A 17,987-nucleotide genomic window follows, 5' to 3' on the forward strand; every position below is an offset into this window, starting at 1 on the left:
ACAGTGACTCCCAACTTGTTGTCAACCAAGTGTCTGGGGTTTACGAAGCCAAAGATAATAGAATGACAAAGTACCAAGCTCTGGTCAGAGAACACATTAGGCGATTCCAGGCGATAAGGGTCCAACAAATTGGTCGGGAAGACAACGGCCGTGCAGATAAGTTAGCCGGTTTGGCTTCCATGGTCGACAGAACATCTCCTAGTCCTCTCCTGATTAAGTATCTTCCAAGGCTTAGTATTGAAGAACCCGAGTAGACAGAAGTACTCTGCACCGAGCTTGGCCCTTCTTGGATGGACCCTATTATTCTCTTCCTGAAAGAACGGACCCTTCCGGCCAATAAAAAGAAAGCGCATAAAGTCCGGGTGAAGTCAGAACAGCTTTGGCTCTCTCCATCTAGCGCTTTATACAAGAAGTCATTCACCAGTCCTTACCTCAAGTGTGTACATCCAAGCACCGTGGAAGCTTTCCTGTACGAGATTCATGAAGACATATGTGGAAATCACATCGGGGGAAGATCTTTGGCCTACCGAGCTATCTCGCAAGGATATTAGTGGCCATGCATGCAAGCGGACGCTCAAAAATGTGTTAGAAAATGTGAGAAGTGCCAGAAGTTCGCTCACCAAATTCACCAGCCGGCTAGAGAACTTCTTCCCCTCACTAACCCTTGGCCTTTTGTAATGTGAGGGTTGGACATAGTGGGACCACTCCCAACGGCACCAGGCAACCAGAAGTTCTTCATTGCAGCTACGGATTATTTCACCAAATGGGTTGAAGCTAAGCCCTTAGCGACTATCAAGGAGAAAGACGCCAAATGGTTTGTCTGGCAAAATGTGATAACGCGGTTTGGCATCCCTAAGATTCTGATTTCTGATAATGGCACCCAATTTGACGGACGCTTATTCAGATGATTTTGTGACGAATTGAAGATTGAATTCTACAATTCCACTCCGGCTTACCCGCAGTCCAACGGCCAAGCCGAAGCATCAAACAAGACCATTCTTGATGGGTTGAAGAAAAGACTGGAGAAAGCCAAAGGAAAATGGGCCGAGGAACTCTCAAGTGTCCTTTGGGCATATTGGACAACACCGAGGAGATCCACCGGGGAAACTCCTTTTGCCCTGGCGTACGGCATGGAGGCGGTCATTCCATTGGAAATTGGCATGCCCACCATCCGCAGTGAAAATTTTGAGCCTGAGTTGAACTCTGAAGCAGTCGCCCTGGAATTGGACCTAGCTGCTAAGTGTTGAGAAAAAGCTTTGATCCACGTGGCCGCATACCAACAAGAATTTTCCAAGAATACAATAAAATCGTGCACCCCAGACCGTTTAAAGTGGGCGACTGGGTTTTAAGGAAGGTCATGAGCAACACACTGGTGCCGGGCGAAGGCAAGCTAGGGGCAAACTGGGAAGGGCCCTACAGGATAACCGGCCTGGCGAGTAAGGGGGCATACCACTTGGAAGATTTGGATGGCAAAGGTGTACCCTGGCCATGGAATGCGGCTAATTTCAAACTATACTATTTTTAGTTTTCATAGTTTTTATGTAATTTTTTGAGAAAGGACTTGTTTTCCCTACACTTCTGAATGTAATACTCTTTTTGTCAATATAATGGAAGTGAATTATCTTTGTCGTGGAACTTTGTTGTGTTTAAAATAATGTAGTGCACGAGAAGTAAAAGCCTCTAAAAGCTGAGATGGTTTACTCCGGCTAAAGGAGTTGATGATTTTCTCAACTCTGAAGTTTCAGCCGAGATAGTTTACTTCGGCTAAATGAGTTGATTATTTCCTAAACTCTGAAGTTTCAGCCGAGACGGTTTACTTTGGCTGAATGAGTTGATGATTTACTTAACTCTGAAGTTTTAGCCGAGATGGTTTACTCTGGCTAAATGAGTTGATTATTTTCTAAACTCTGAAGTTTCAGCCGAGATGGTTTACTCCGGCTGAGTGAGTTGATGATTTACTCAACTCTGAAGTTTTAGCCGAGATATTTTACTCCGGTTAAATGAGTTGATGATTTACTCAATTCTGTGGTTTCAACCGAGATGATTTACTCCGGTTAAATGAGTGGATGGTTTACTCAACTCTGTGGTTTCAACCAAGATGTTTTACTTCAGTTAAATGAGTTGATGGTTTACTCAACTCTGTGGTTTCAACCGAGATGTTTTACTCCGGTTAAATGAGTTGATGATTTACTCAATTGAGGTATTGGCCGAGATGATTTACATCGGCTAAATAAGTTGATGATTTGCTCAAGGCTTTAGCCGAGATGCTCTGGCCCGGCTAAAAGGGTTGGTGATTTGCCCAACTCAAAAGATTTAGCTGAGGTACTTTACCCCGGCTAAAGCAGTTGATGTTTATTTAAAGGTTCCTGCCGAAATCAAACAGCGCAACAGTTAACAAAATCAAAACTTTTTATTGATGATAAATTGAACTACATAAGGTGGGGCAGGCAGCCCGGTTACATTCTTTAAAAAAAAAAAAAAAAAACTAAACTAAGGGGGAAAGGTCAGCGAAGTCATCCCCGGTTGCAGCTGCCTCCAGGTCTACCGCGGTTGTGGTTTCTCGGGCGCCGGACTTAACCTGGCCGGCCTCCTTCGGAGGGTTTGCTCCCTCGGCATCCTCCTCGGCGTTTTTCCCGCCTTCTTCCTCGGCTTCGGCCTGCAATGCACTGAAGACATCATTTGCATACGGAACCATATAGGCCGGCAGAAAGGCAGGGGGGGAGAGGTAAACACGTCGGTTCCAGATCCTTGACCGAGTTGTTCGCAAGCAGCCTTCCAGCCAGACTTAAAGAAAATGTCCTTGGTGGCCTCGACTTGCTTGGTGTAGCTTTTCTCGGCCTCCTTGAAACCTTCGTTGTTTGCCTCGTCCATTTCATCATTCCTCGATTGCTTTAACGCACCCAGCTCGGCCTGGAGAGCGTCCCTTTCCGTCTCAACGGCTCCCAGTTGGCCGAGCAATTTGGAATTGTCAGTATTTGCAATCTCTAAGGAAGCCTTCGACCGCCCCAGCTCGGTTTGAAGGTGCTCAACCTGGCTGGCAGCGTCGGTCACCTTCTGCCAAAGTCTGTGAATCCCCTCCATCATCATATGTTATTTCTGGATGGGCTGCAAGAAGAGATTTTGAATAAAGAAAGCTAACCGTGCAAACACTTGGAAAAATTTGAATAAAGCATGCGAAATTCTTACTGGGTCATAGACTTGACCGAGGACTTCACGAGCCGGGTGTCGGGCACGTGGTCACTGCCGATCACGTCGCTCGGCAGGAGGAGGGCTTTGGTCAGTGTCACGACCCAAACCCGCCCCTATGGGTTTAGCACCGTAACCGGCCAGTAATCCAAGATTACCGAAGGCCTGCTTAACAGTAATACAGTAAAATAGAGTACAGGGGCCTGACGGAAGCCAATACAGTAAATAAACAATGTCCAATGAGCTGTGACAGTCTGTATGCCAAAAAGACTTTTCATATGTATATATACACAGTGCAGAACAGTATGTACAACATTTATATTCATTCAGAGCAGGGACCTAATCCCTAATAAATAGTACAGTAACAGTCTATACAGTTAACCAAACAGTTACAGTTACAGAGACAGACGGGGGAAATTAAAACACCCCTATGCCGTAGCTTGACAGGCTCGGAACCTTGCAGTGAGGCACAGTGGTTGGCTTGACAAAACTGGAGCTTACCCCGACGCTTCTAGCCGCTGTCTGGTGCCTGTACACGTACATATATATATATGAGCAGTGAGCTAAAGCCCAGTGAATAACATAATGCGTAAAAAGGTTTAGAATAAATGTCCTTACAGTAATGGAAACAGTTCGTTAAATCAGTATTTCAGTCGTTCAGTTAGTACTGTCATATGTGGTACATCCATTAGCATAACAGTACAATAAACAGTAGGTCTAGAAAGACCGAACAGTCAATGATGGCCATCAATCAGTAAACAGTAGTGGTTCCAACAAGGGAACCGACAGAGATCTCTGTAACAGTAACGGTCAGTAACAGTAGTTGCTAAGGATACCACAATACAATTCAGAATAGAGGACATATATTCATTCTATTAACAGTATCAATTCAGAAACAGTACAGTTCAATTGTTCAGAAGATAATCATTTTTGAACATATCTTTACACAGTTGTTACTCACAGAGTTCTGGGCTACAGTTAGGCTGGAGCGCGTCCCTAGTCGCCAACCCTACACAGTTTACAGATTGAACACACACTAAGCTATACAGTTGGGAAAGATAATAATTTAATCCCTAATTTGCCTCGGTGTGGTTCTACATCTATATCCTCATTAAGATGCCTTAAACTAGGCCTAAGGATGCCTAGGATGAAATGAGGATGCAAATGTGCACTTTAAAAGCATTTTTAGAAAACAGGGTTCCTACTCGAGCGTAGATTAATCCGCTCGAGCGTACTTCAAAACAGTCAAAAGTGCTGGATAGGTGAAAATCACGCTCGATTGGGAGCTCGACACCCGCTCGAGCGTAAGACACAAGATCCCACTCGAGCGTCAATTATTCCGCTCGAGCGGACATCAAAACAGTGTAAAGTGCTGGGAGCACGAATTTCATGCTCGAGCGCCAGTCACCCCGCTCGAGCGTGAGTCCAAAATCTGAAATTCCCAGATTTGAACCTCAAGCTCAAATTCAACTTCAAATGTATCAAATTCGATTCCTTCGGGCCCATTTCCTGGAAAACACTTCAAAACTCATAGTTCAACATGATTCAAAGCTCAATTGTAAAAATCAAATCCCAAAGGTAGTTCAAATAAATCCAATTTCAAACCAATTTTCATGAACAAGATGAACATGCAACATGCATGAAGTTAAACAACTTACAAGCCTCAAATACATGCTCTATTGAGCTAATATCTTCAAAGACAAGATGAATTCATGGACTTAACATAAATATGAGCATGCATGTGACAATTTTCCATGGAATCAACTCAAAATTCAATAATATAGGCATGCATGCATGAATTCAACTATAATTCGACATGTTAGAACTAAATCATGACTTGGCTCCTCAATTAGACATGAACCATGCAAGAATCAACTTAAAGACACAATTAAGAGGTTGAATTCCTTACGTAGATCTTCAATTACAAGTGTAGAAGTTCAATTAGGCAAATCTCCTACAATCTCTTCAAGTCTATCAAGCCAATTCTCTAGAACAATTCAATTCTCTTCCTCACTCTCTCTTGGTCGGCTAGAACTCTCAAAATGGCTGAAGAAAATGTTTGTCTAAGTGTGTACAAGGCTCAATATGTTGAGGTAGTGGGCCACCAAGGATGGCAAGTTGGTAAATACATGTACTTTGTAATACAATGTTATTTAATCTAATTTAACCATACCAAATCAGTTTTCAGATAATTACACCATAAAACCACATAAATTATGATGATCATGAAACACTAATCGATCTCCGGTTCGGCCGCCGATAAGGCCTTCAATTCACAATTTAAACATAAAACATGAACAGATAATCAACAGTCAACAGATAGATAATGCATTTAAATAGATACAGTCAATCAATCAGTTTTAGATTTCAGTCAGTCAGTTCAGTATTTCAATCAGTTCAATTACTTTTCATAATCAGTCTCAATTTAGCAGTAATCGGTAGTTTATGGGTAAATAGTGGTGAGGGTTGTTACAGTCAGATCGAAGGCTAGGAGGTGTTCATTACCGCCTTTGACCGAAGCGTTTGCCGGGATCTCCTTACCCCGGTGCTTCAACTGGGGTTTCCAAGGCGGAGTTGGCGTAGATGTCACCGCGGGTTGCTCGATGTTCAGCTCCGTAACGAGCTCGGCTGCGGGATCCACGGTCCGAGGCCTTTTCCTGGCACGACGGCTGTCCTTGCTAGTCTGCGCCACGGCAGTTGAGGCCAACACAACCATGGCCCCACTTGTTTGTCCGGTAGCAGCTGCGCGAGAAGGGATGCTCGGTAGCTTGGTGGATGTAGCTGTGATGAGATTTTTTATGCGGCTTCGTTTGGCCATCTCTTCTTCTTCGGTCAGCCGGATTAGGGGCACGTCCGGGAGAGTTGGATCGGGTGGTGGAGACTGTGCTCGGAGAAAGTCTGTTACCCTACTTCGGCGGGGAGCTGAGTATCTGTAGGTCGGTACGTAGCCGAGGAGTTCGTGGCAATCCCGGTTACGGTATCGGAGAACGATTCTGATGGCTGCTTCGTTGGGGTTATAGTAGTTGGCTTGCAAAGCTTCGATGGCTGCAAAGTGAAAAAGAAGAAAAGGCATTAGTACATAATAGTGAAGGAAAATGATTTGACCGAGCAGTGAGTATGGCTTACATGTCGAACTGAAGTTCTTACTGATGTACCAGCCGGGCACGTCGACTGTTTCATAGTTTCCAGACACCTAGAAAAAGTCGTCGTCGTGCATATCTATATCTTTATCCGGGGTGTCGGTTACTATCTTTTCCTTGCCCGGTCTGATCTTTAGCTAGTAGTTAAGTCCGTCGCCAGTATGCCGAGGGTGTATTGGCGAAGTATCTCGGCTAATCCTAGGTTAAGGCCCAGCCGGTTGTTCAGCTTGGCTATCCCGTTTATTATTCGGTAGGTGTTGGTTGAAACTTGGGTTGGTGCTAGCCCGGTGCGCCTCAGGAACTCGCACAGTAGAGGGTTAATTGGGAAGCAAATGCCACTTTCGATTATAGAAAGCATGGTGAAAGGGCATTGGTCCAGTCTGCCCCAAGGGGTTGTGTCCTCGGCACCGAGCTCGAGATGTACGTCTGCGGGGACATCGTACTCTTCTCGGAATGTGGCTAGTGCGACCGGCGTGTCAACTAGGAAGCGGTAACGCCCCATGTGAAGCCGGCTAATTTTAGCACTGTTGTGTTGGTTTGGCAAAATTCTCGGTTGATGGCTGCTCGGCCTTTGAGAGCCTCAGTATTGGTGCGTGGTCCCCTTGGACTCTACAGTAAAAGGAAGTGTAAGTGTAAGTGGGAGCGTGGTCGCGCAAAACGAGCTTGACTTTAGCTCGGTCAGATGGAGTGCCAAACCATCTCGGTCACAAAGGTAAACCCAGAAGCTCGGCCGCTCAAGAAGACCAGATTTTAGCCCGGTCGAGCGGTCCAGCACTCTGTTACCTCAGTATCAATCAACACATTGGCAACTGAGTTGCAAAACAAGAAGGTACCTCTCACAACTGATGGAGCCGATACAAGATCCTGCGCGGTAACAGCATACATGCGCCCTGAAGGCCCCTAATCTACCTGCTCACCTCTCGGAGCAAAAGACTGCTGCACAGACTAGGACGATGAAACCCCCTGATTGGCCCTCGAGGCCTGAACTGACTGAGCTGGCTAAAAACTTTGCCTCTGCCCAGATGCACCAGAAGTGCCACTCAACTGCGGGCAAAACCTCTTCAGGTGCCCCGCCTGACCACATTGATAACAAGACAGTGGCTGACTTCTGCCCTGACTCTGGCTCTGAGGTAGAGCCGAAGATGAAGTTGCTCTCTGACCTCTTCCCCTCTTCGGGCAAGCTGGAGACTTGTGGCCCAGCTGACCACACTTATAACAGGTAATGTCTCCCCGATTGCCTCTCCCAGAACCCGAACTCGGTACTGGAAAGGTCGATCTAGCAAATGCACCCTGGGACTGCTGAGGGTTAGAACCCCTCTGCCTCCTACCGTCCCCCTGACCATCCTGACTCCTCTTGGAGCCTCTCTACCTCTCCTCTTCCTCCTGCATCATAATCTCCATATGGGCCGCAACATCTATAAGGCATCCATAAATCCCAGGTCATAGAACCCCCAACTCTCATCTTGAGCCCATGCCTCAACTTCCTCTCAAACTCAAGACAGCGGCGTTCCTCAGACGCCACAAGCTCAGGTGCAAACCTGGATAAACTAGTAAATGCGGCCTTAAACTCGGCCACTGATGACTTCAGCTGCTTGAGCTGACAAAACTGGTCTCTCAACTTCTCCCTGACAGCTGGAGATAGAAACTTCTCCTGGAAAGCATTTACAAAAGCCTCCCACGTGCCACCAATACGACCCCTCATGTACTTCCACCACTGACCTGTATCCCCCTTAAGCTGGAAAGATGTCAAGTTCACTTTCAAAGCCCCGTCTTCGATGCCAAGCATCTCAAACGTCTTCGTCATTTGTTCGAGCCATTCATCAGCTTTCAATGGCTCCTTAGGATCACCCACAAACTCATCCGAGTTAGACCGGAAGAACTCCCTCTTCAGAAAGGAAGGCCCTGCCTCAGCAACGTGGGCCTGAACCTGATTCTCAGCTCTGAGAATGCCCATGGACTCCCTCAATGCTCTTGCCATCTCGCGGGTTAAGGCGCCCATGGCCTGCTGACCTACTGGCTCGACCACATTGGCCTGACCAACACCCTCCTGCTGTACTGGAACCTCATCTAGTATAGGCATCTCCTGCCTACCATGCCTACCACGTCTACCACGTCTACCACCTCGTCCTCGTTCTGACATCCTAATAAAGGTAACGAAGACATTAGCACATTCACAAATGTGCCGAAGCTATAACACTCGCGTCCTAAGACATTGGACAACAGTAATTCATTCCATGTAAGCACATAATCACATAAGCACTTACGAATTTCATTTCCGGATAATGATAGTCCCGAGGCGTTACTAGAGTTCCGGTTAGAAACAGTATTGATCAAGTGCTTTTCCAACAAGACTCACAGAAACCTAAGGATCCAATCAACATCCTAGAAATTAAACCCCATACCCAAGTAGTCACATAAGCATGCTATCACATAAGTACATAACATTACATCTAAGTCTCTAACAAGCGAGACGAACCCATTGTGATACTAATCACTTCCCACGTACCCAAAATATTCAAATTCGGTACGCTCTGATACCAAGTTGTAATGCCCTCAAAATAAACCCATAAATCATACATTCTTGACATGCCTAGACATAAGAGAATAAAACATAATTACATTTCATCAGAGTATTCATTACAAAATGTATTACATGTTGACAACAAAAGTAAATGCCCTGCGGGCTTACAACTTTCCAAGCCAACACGTGGTTACAAAAATGAGAGTACTAACTCAGTACACAAAATAAGCCATTGGCTTGATATACATGTAATATAAGAATGTAATCACAAAAGATGTCCCAGCCACTAAGCCTCTCAAGTTACGTCCTTGGAGGTGGCATGCTACCTGTACCTGAAAATGATGTCCCATATAGGGTGAGTCAACGCCCAGTAGAGATATGCTAAACATAATATGAGCAATAACTAAAACATTAGCATTTGATAAATGTTTAACTCACATAAATCAATTCATAACCCATTTCAATTACATGACAAATGTGTGCATGTTTCATTCCATTTTCCATTTCTTATCCAATTTCTCAATTCATAACCCTGGCTCAGAACCTGGCCATATACTTTAAATGAGATTACATCTCATATCAATAATCCTTCCATTTCAACAATTCAAATGAGATAACAACTCATATCAAAACACTTCCATAAGTCTCAATAGATACACATATTTGTTGTATCAATAACACATAAAAACAGTTCCATACTTCACAAATGATACACAGATTTGCTGTATCAATACTTCAATAGATACACATATTTGCTATATCAATGGAGTCCATCCCCTATTTTCCCCTAAATCGTGGAGTACATCCTCTATCTCCTCCCACACAAAACAATGTATATAAACAATTATCATATACATAATCAACCAATACACATATTTATTGTATTAATCCAACCGCCATACTTGATGACATATTCAATTGATTAGTTTTGGTTCGCCTAATCATCATGCATTATCTACAACAATCAAGACTATCCTCCACTGATAGCCCAAAGCAATTATTTCTAAACAGAAAATAATTACATCTATAGATAATTTATCAACAATTTTCAAAGGTGGGTGATTAATAAATCCAACTCCACCATTCCATCCTATATTATGCCAATTTCATTATTCCATGATAAATGTCATTAATTACACTAATGACCCAAATATGCCCAAACATGGCATTTTTTTCTTTTTCTCAATATTGACCCAAAGGCTCAAATATTATCAACAATATCAATAATCCCTTTTTAAGACCCAAAATATACATATGTGAGTCAAAAGGACAAAACCCCTCTTTTTAATATAACACATCGCAAACCCTGACTTCCTAAATCAACCATCTATACAAATAGCTCAACATCAATGTTAAAGCACATAAGAATGAGTAGTTATCCCTACCTAAAGAGATGAAACCCAATGGAGAAGATGAGAAACTCGAATATGCTCCAAATCCAAAGATTTTTAGATTGACAGATAGCTCACAACAAGCTCCACACTTTTTACAAAGGGACAAAGGTGGGAGATCACTCAAACTAGATCAAACCCTAGAGAGAAGGTGAAATATAGTGAGAGAAGCTCTCAAAATGGGTTTTTAGAAAGTAAGAGAGAGAAGGAATGTGTGAAAAGTGATTTAAAATCACCCAGCTGCCATCTGATATACGACTAGTCTGCTCGAGCGGAGAATAGGGCGCTCGAGCGTCAAGCACAAAAACTGGACCCGCTCGAGCACCATGACACAACTGCAAAACACACCCGCTCGAGCGCAAAGGAAAGCCCGCTCGAGCGTAGATTACACTTCTCCAGTACTTTTACAGACAACGAACACCCGCTCGAGCGCCAAGGTACCCGCTCGAGCGTAAAGAATTCTGCTCGAGCATGAAAAACAAACCTGCAGTAGTTTTGCAGACGCACGAGTTACTGAAAGTGTGCAGACTCTGCTCGAGCGCAAAGGGACCCGCTCGAGCGGACAACCAAAAATTTGGGCAACAACACTTGAGATCAAAACTCAACCAACCTGTTACAAACCTGCCCAACACATCCTAAAACTCAAATATATGAAATTAAAGGATGACAATAAGACATATACAACAACCAACCCCACGGAACCTAAGTCTGGAATACTGTTAACCAATGAAGGGAAAACTGGGATCGCTATAAAGCCTCAGTTAATCGAATATACAGATGTTGGATAACTCTCTAATCCACATAAAGCCAAATTACAAACAAGATATGTTTTTACCTATAGAAATATTGTTGTATCTTGGTGATTAGTAAAACAAACTTTGACTACTACTTTTTGAAATCACTCAGAAATACTTGCAATACATGAAACAAGGCAAAATTGTATTTGGCTTAGATCCATGATCCACCATATTCAAGAAAGATGTGGATTGTCTTCAACAAAAGACAGTCCAATCATATTATATGAAGATAATGCTACATGTATCACACAGATTAAAGAAGGCTATATCAAAGGTGACAGGACAAAACATATTTCACCAAAATTCTTTTACACACATGAGCTCCAAAAGAATGGTGGCATTGATGTTCAACAGATACGCTCAAGTGATAATCTAGCAGATCTATTTACCAAAACACTACTGTTAATCATGTGTTTGATTCTGATGATGTCAAATATTATGGGATAATTTGTGATTTTTAAATATAAAAATTTTTACAATCATTTGACACAAAAATATAAAAATAGATTTTGGTTGCACCAGTTTAAAATAATAATACTTTATGTGCAATAAATAGTAAATTTATTATTCATTCTTTGACAAAATTAGTATACACACGTGGTGGTGGGTTGTCTTTATTTAAATGCATCTAAAAATTATCTTTACAATAGTTTCAAAATTTATAAAATGAGAATATATTTTTAAATATAATATAAATATTATTTAAAGTAATTTTAATGTGTTACATATATTTTTAATAAAAAAATTACTATGCAAATGATACTTTCACTATTTACCTTTTGATTTTTAGCCGGTTAAATACTGTGCAAATAGTGTTTACTATTTATAGAAAGTGACTTTTGCTTATTAATTCAACAACAATGATTCATCCCACTAAAAATACTACCACTAATAGCACTAATGCATTAAAAAAGTAAAAAAAAAATAAAAAAAATACAACTCCAAGACGAAAACATCACATCATTAATGACGGGACCCACTGCCACCTAATTAGTGGGAGCACTAATTAGTGCTCCCAAGCATTTTTCTTAATTCAAACCTTGAGCTTGTTGCCTCAATCTGTCAAAAGAAAAAGTTGCCAGCTCATGCGTGCTCCAAAAGTTGAAGCGGTGCCCGACAATAAAAAAAAATAAAAATAAAATAACAATGATAGAGATCATTAATTTTGGAGCTTTAAATAGATCACTAATGATATGACACTCAATAAAAAAAGAAAAAAAATACAACACCAAAGTTAAAATATCAAATCATTCATGATAGAGCCTATGTCACATCATTAGTGATAGCACTAATTAGTGCTCCCACTCGTTTCCCAAAAGAAAAAGCTTATAAGTTGCCCTGCTCTGTGTGCTCAGTTTGTTTTCACGTGGTTGTCTCCTCGTGATCCGAGAGGAGTGTATCTCTTCTTCAACGGATAAAGTTTTTATTATATATGGAGTATTCTGTTAGGATAAAAATTAGAGAAATGTTGAAGAGAAAGGGAAATGATAGAGAGCTCTAAATATAGAGCTTTAATTTGAGCTCTAATGATGTGTCAAAGTAAAAAAAAAAACAAAACAAAACAAAACAAGGCATAAACATCACATCAGGGTGGGACCCACCTCCCCATTAGAGCTATTAGAGCTCCTATATTAGAGCTCTAAAGCATTTTTGGAAGAGAAATTATGTGATATTACAGTATTCTTAAATATTGTATTATGTATTTTTAGTGATTAATTATTTCTTGTGAGAGAAAATTTATTGAGAGTTTGAGCAAAATTGTAAAAGCATTTTATATCCTTTATTCTTATTCTTGTAAAAAGAGTGATATTTTTTGTGAGTAGTTTTTGAGATAAAATCATTTGGTGAGGTGTGACTAGATATCGGATTCAAAATTAGTCGGAGTGATCGGGATTGGTTACTTGTTGTAAATGTTCACTAGCACCCGTGAAGCTAGTGGTGAAATTACTATTTGAAGAATAGTGGAGAAATTCCAGAAGAGGATACATGGGGAGTAGACGTAGGCCCGACGTACCAAGCCACTATAAATCGATGTGTTTGCTTTCTCTTCCCTTTACTCATTTTATTTCATTACTCTATTTTATACTGGTGAGCATTTTTATTTATTTATTATTTAGGTTGAATTTTTAATTTGCCAATTCATTTAGAAACTCAATTCACCCCTCTTGAGTTGCCTTTTGGGTAACAACTACAAACTACAACATTCAAAAAGCTCGTGCATAATATTGTGCGTCAACATAAAGATCTATTATGCAGTTTTGAGGGGGAGTCATCTATTTAAGCAGATTTGTAGATTATACTATTTTTCCTTTGTCTAAGGTTTTTTCTTATTGAGTTTTCCTTAACAAGGTTTTAATGAAGCAATCTAAACAAATCACATACAAAAATATTATACTTTTTTTCTTTCACCAAAGGTTTTTTCCCAATGGGTTTTTCTTGGTAAAATTTTAACGAGATATATTCTTAGTATATAGTTGTTTAGGGGTAGTGCTGTGAAATATTTGGATAACCATTAAAAGAGATATCATTTCGATTCAAGATAAAAAGATGAGATTAATGGAACATGGTGGAATTTAGTAAATGAGGTTGTGTTAATTTACCTACCTCTCCAACCTCAACAACTCCTCACCATTTTCACTTACTTCACCAACCTCCCATCTCCATCAACTCCTCCAAATTCATATGTTGTATCTACTAAAATTTTGCCTATATAAGCAAATGTTTACTAATGTTTTGGTATTCATAAGATTGAATGAGAAGTAATATTTACTCTTTTAATTGTAATTTTTTACTATTCTCTTTAGCTCTCAGTTTCTCTTATATTACTTTAATTGTATAACAATTTGACAAGAATGGAATCAAAATATAGTTAAAGCTAAACCCACACTTTTTAAATTCAAATGCACTGCACATGTATGAGATGGTCTTCTTGGGTAATACAGAACACCACAACAATAACTAGCAATAATATGACAACTATAACAACATTGGCTTGTGTTGAGAATATGGTTAAAAGAAATTTTTTGATTTTTTAATTTTTTTTGTTACATTTTTTAAAATTATATATATATATATATATTTAAAATAAAATAAAAAAGTCATCATTTAACTTACCCCCTCAAAACAAGCTAATGATTATTGTCCAAAATTTACATATTTTTAGTGTAACTTTGTGGATCAGAATCCTCTATCATTCTTTTCTCCACAACAATTTTTACTTTGGTAATTCAATTGTTTAAGGGCGAGTTATATTAACAGTTCCTATAATTTAAAACTCATGTCGTTTTGGTCTCTAACTTTTTAATTGTGACATATTTGACTATGAATTTTGAATCTTGTTCAAAATAATGATAATTGAAGATATAATTACTCAATTTTAAGGGCAAAGTCGTCAATTTGATAAAATATAAACTAATTTGACAAAAATAAATGTTGAAAAAATATTTTTATATTTTTTAAAATTATTTCTACCCACCAAAGATAAAATTATGTAAAATTGATAAATTTTTTACACATTTATTTATTTATTTCTTTTATCAAATTAATTTTTATTATGTGTTTGGATGATAATTAAGTAATAGGTGGTTGTTAGACTTTTAATGTGTAAATGATATATTTAATATATGAAATGTTTTTAGTTTTAGATTTTTTGATTTAATGGATTGGCTTAGTAATGATATCAATATTGTTACTATATTTCTTTTTTGAAAAAATAGAAATTAATTTAATGAAAATAAAAATGAACACCCATTACATGATTATCATCTAAACACATAATAAAAATTAATTTGGTAAATAAATAAATAAATAAATGTGTAAAAGCTTTATCAACTTTACATAATTTTATCTTTGGGGGATAAAAATAATTTTAAAAAATTCAAAAATATTTTTTGACATTTATTTTTATCGAATTAGTTTATATTTTATTAAATTGACGACTTTACCCTTGAAATTGAGTAATAATATCTTCAATTATTTTTATTTGAAACAAGATTCAAAATTCAGGATCAAATATGTCACAATAGAAAAGTTAAGGACCAAAGTGACATAAACCCTAAACTATAGGAACCATTAATGTAATTTGTCCATTGTTTAAATTCAAAATTAAAATAAAATGATATAGTTTTAAAACGTTATCTTAATATTATCTTATTTTAATTTAAAATTTTTTTTTTAACCGGGAAATCCTCCCACCCTCCTGCAGGTCCAAGGCAGCGCCGCATGAGGAGATCACCAGGGTGTCCTGTTGTCCGTTCCGAGTAAGAGACTATAACCTGGAAGCTTGTCCCAACCTCCCAAGGCAAGCTTCGATTAAGTCAGGACTCGCACAGCGGGGGAGCATTAAACCAACACCAAGTAGCTGATTAGGCATCCTTGAGGTCCAACCTCCTAACCAACAGTGCTTCGCCCAGGAGATTGGCCCAAGGGGGGAATTGAACTTGTGACCTTGGAGCTTAAATCCCAAGGCCTTACCACAATGCCACAACCCCTTGGGTTTTTAATTTTAAATTTGAATTGTTGATTTCCTAAATTTCAAAAACTAAAAAATTGATTTGACAAGAATGGAATCAAAAGATGGCTAAAACTAGGTGTTATTTGGAATGATTTAAATAAGTATATATTTTTTAAGAAAAAAGTGTATAAAAATAGAGAAGTAATGTGATTAAAAAATAAAAAGATAAAAAAATGTACTAGTCTAGGGGATGCCAAACAATCCCTAACTTTGTTAAAAGAGAAAGCGGTGTTGTTGGACTAGTAGGTGCTATTTTGATTATTTGAATCTTATAGAGTTTGTCGAGCATTTTATTCTTACAAAAAATTATATTAATCGGATATCGATAACTCTTATATCATAACATATTTTGTCAACAATTTATTTTTAAAATCATATTTATCATTGAAAAAAATATAATTTAATCAAGATACTATCGATATCCAATGAGTGTGATTTTTTGCAGAGATAAAATACTCAAAGAGTTGTACACATTAATTGACTTAGATCATCAAAACAAAATCCATGGTGAACACCTTGGGGCCACCCTTTGTTAAATTACACTTCACCCTTTATATTTATTTATTTTCTTATTTGACCTTTTAATTTAATATTTCAAGTGTTTTTTCTATTTGCTCCAAAGTTTATTTTTTTTTAAAAAAAAAATTAGAAAAAAAATTTCACATTACATTTGTGGTTTAGATGTGTATTATATATAATAAAATATTTTTATGACATGTGATTGTTAATGTGTGTCTAATTTTGAATTTAGGCCTAAGTTTGACATGAGCTAAAATGGGGTTACTAAGCTAAAATAGCTATAAAAAGACAGGTTAGGTTAAAAAGTTAAAAAGACAAAACGACATATCTAAATCATAATCATTTTATTTTTTCTCTCACAAAAATTAAAAAAATCAAAAAACTCATTCGAAACGAGACTTTTTAACCGAGCCTAAAACAGCCAAAAAATTAACTCAATTCCCAAACCAAGCCTAAGGCCTCGCTTGATAACTTTCAATTTTAGCAAAAAAGTTAAAAAGTTAGGTTTCGTTTGGGAAGCCAAAAGTTAGGCTTTTTTGGCTATTTTAGCCACAAAAAACAAAATAGAATTTTTGTTCAATAATACAAAACATCACATACAATTCATAATCATTACATTATTTCTCTCACAAAAAAGTCAAAAAAACCAAAAGCTCTTCCCAAACCAAGTTTTTTAGTCCTAGGCTAAAATAGCTAAAAAGGCCAAAAAGCCAACCTACTTCCCAAACGAATTGTTACATTACTCTCTCTACTTTTCTATATATCTTTTCATCAAAATTAAAAAATTACTAAACTAACCTATTTTCAAACGAGACTAATTAGTTTTAAATTAAAGAATTATTTGGCATAATTTAAATAAGTATATTTTCGACTTTTTTTTTTTTGGTTAGAAAAATAGATTAAAAAACATGTATATTTAGAATAATTTTTTAATTTTTTTTTGCGTGTAATGTAAAAGAAAAATGCTTTGGAGCTCTAATTTTTGAGCTCTAAAGGTAGCTCTAATGAGTTGGCAGTGGGCTCCATTCACAGTGATGTGATGCTTTGTTCTTGCAACAATGATTCATCCCACTAAAAATATCACCACTAATAGCACTAATGCATTAAAAAAGTAAAAAAAAAAAAAATACAACTCCAAGACCAAAACATCACATCATTAATGGCGGGACCCACTGCCACCTAATTAGTGGGAGCACTAATTAGTGCTCCCAAGCATTTTTCTTGTTCTTGGTTTGTTTTTATTTTATTTTTTTTATTTATTGCCATGTCATTAGTGCTCTATTAGAGCACCAAAATTAGTGATATGAATCATTGGAGCCACTTTTAGAGCTCAAAAATTAGAGCTCCAAAGCATTTTTCGAATACGTTAATTTTTTTTACTCTTGCTGTTTCAATTTTTTTTTAATAATGATTCAAATTTCTACAAAATATCAACCTCACAATCCCACTCACTTGTGAGTGATCCAAATAAGAAAGAAAAAGAAAAAAAATAATACAAACACATCATTGATCAATATCACTGTAGGGTGGTGAAGATCTCACAAAAGGAGATCTCAAACATTTTTCTTTTTTTTGGTACCATATTTTTTATTGGAAATTGTCCCAGACCCCAGTGGGGGTGACCCCACCACCCCCACTGGCTTTTGATTGGCCCAATTTTTATTTATTTATTTTTTTCAAGTCTTGCTTTCACAGCAAGACAAGTGGCACTGGGGTGCTGGAGGATCGTCCCCACTGAGGGTCCCAGCAAGGTTGTTTTTTTATTTTGGGATCAAGATTGTTTTTTTTTTTTGAACCGCAGGATCAAGATTGTTGATAACAAAAACAATAATGATTCATCCCACTAATTTGGGAGCACTAATAAACCACTAATAAGGTGGAAATTCAAAAAAAAAACAAGAGCAAAACGTCCCATCATAT

The sequence above is a fragment of the Camellia sinensis genome, chromosome 7 (assembly GCF_055761805.1).
Source record: "Camellia sinensis isolate YWXY chromosome 7, ASM5576180v1, whole genome shotgun sequence".
In the NCBI taxonomy this organism is placed as follows: domain Eukaryota; kingdom Viridiplantae; phylum Streptophyta; class Magnoliopsida; order Ericales; family Theaceae; genus Camellia; species Camellia sinensis.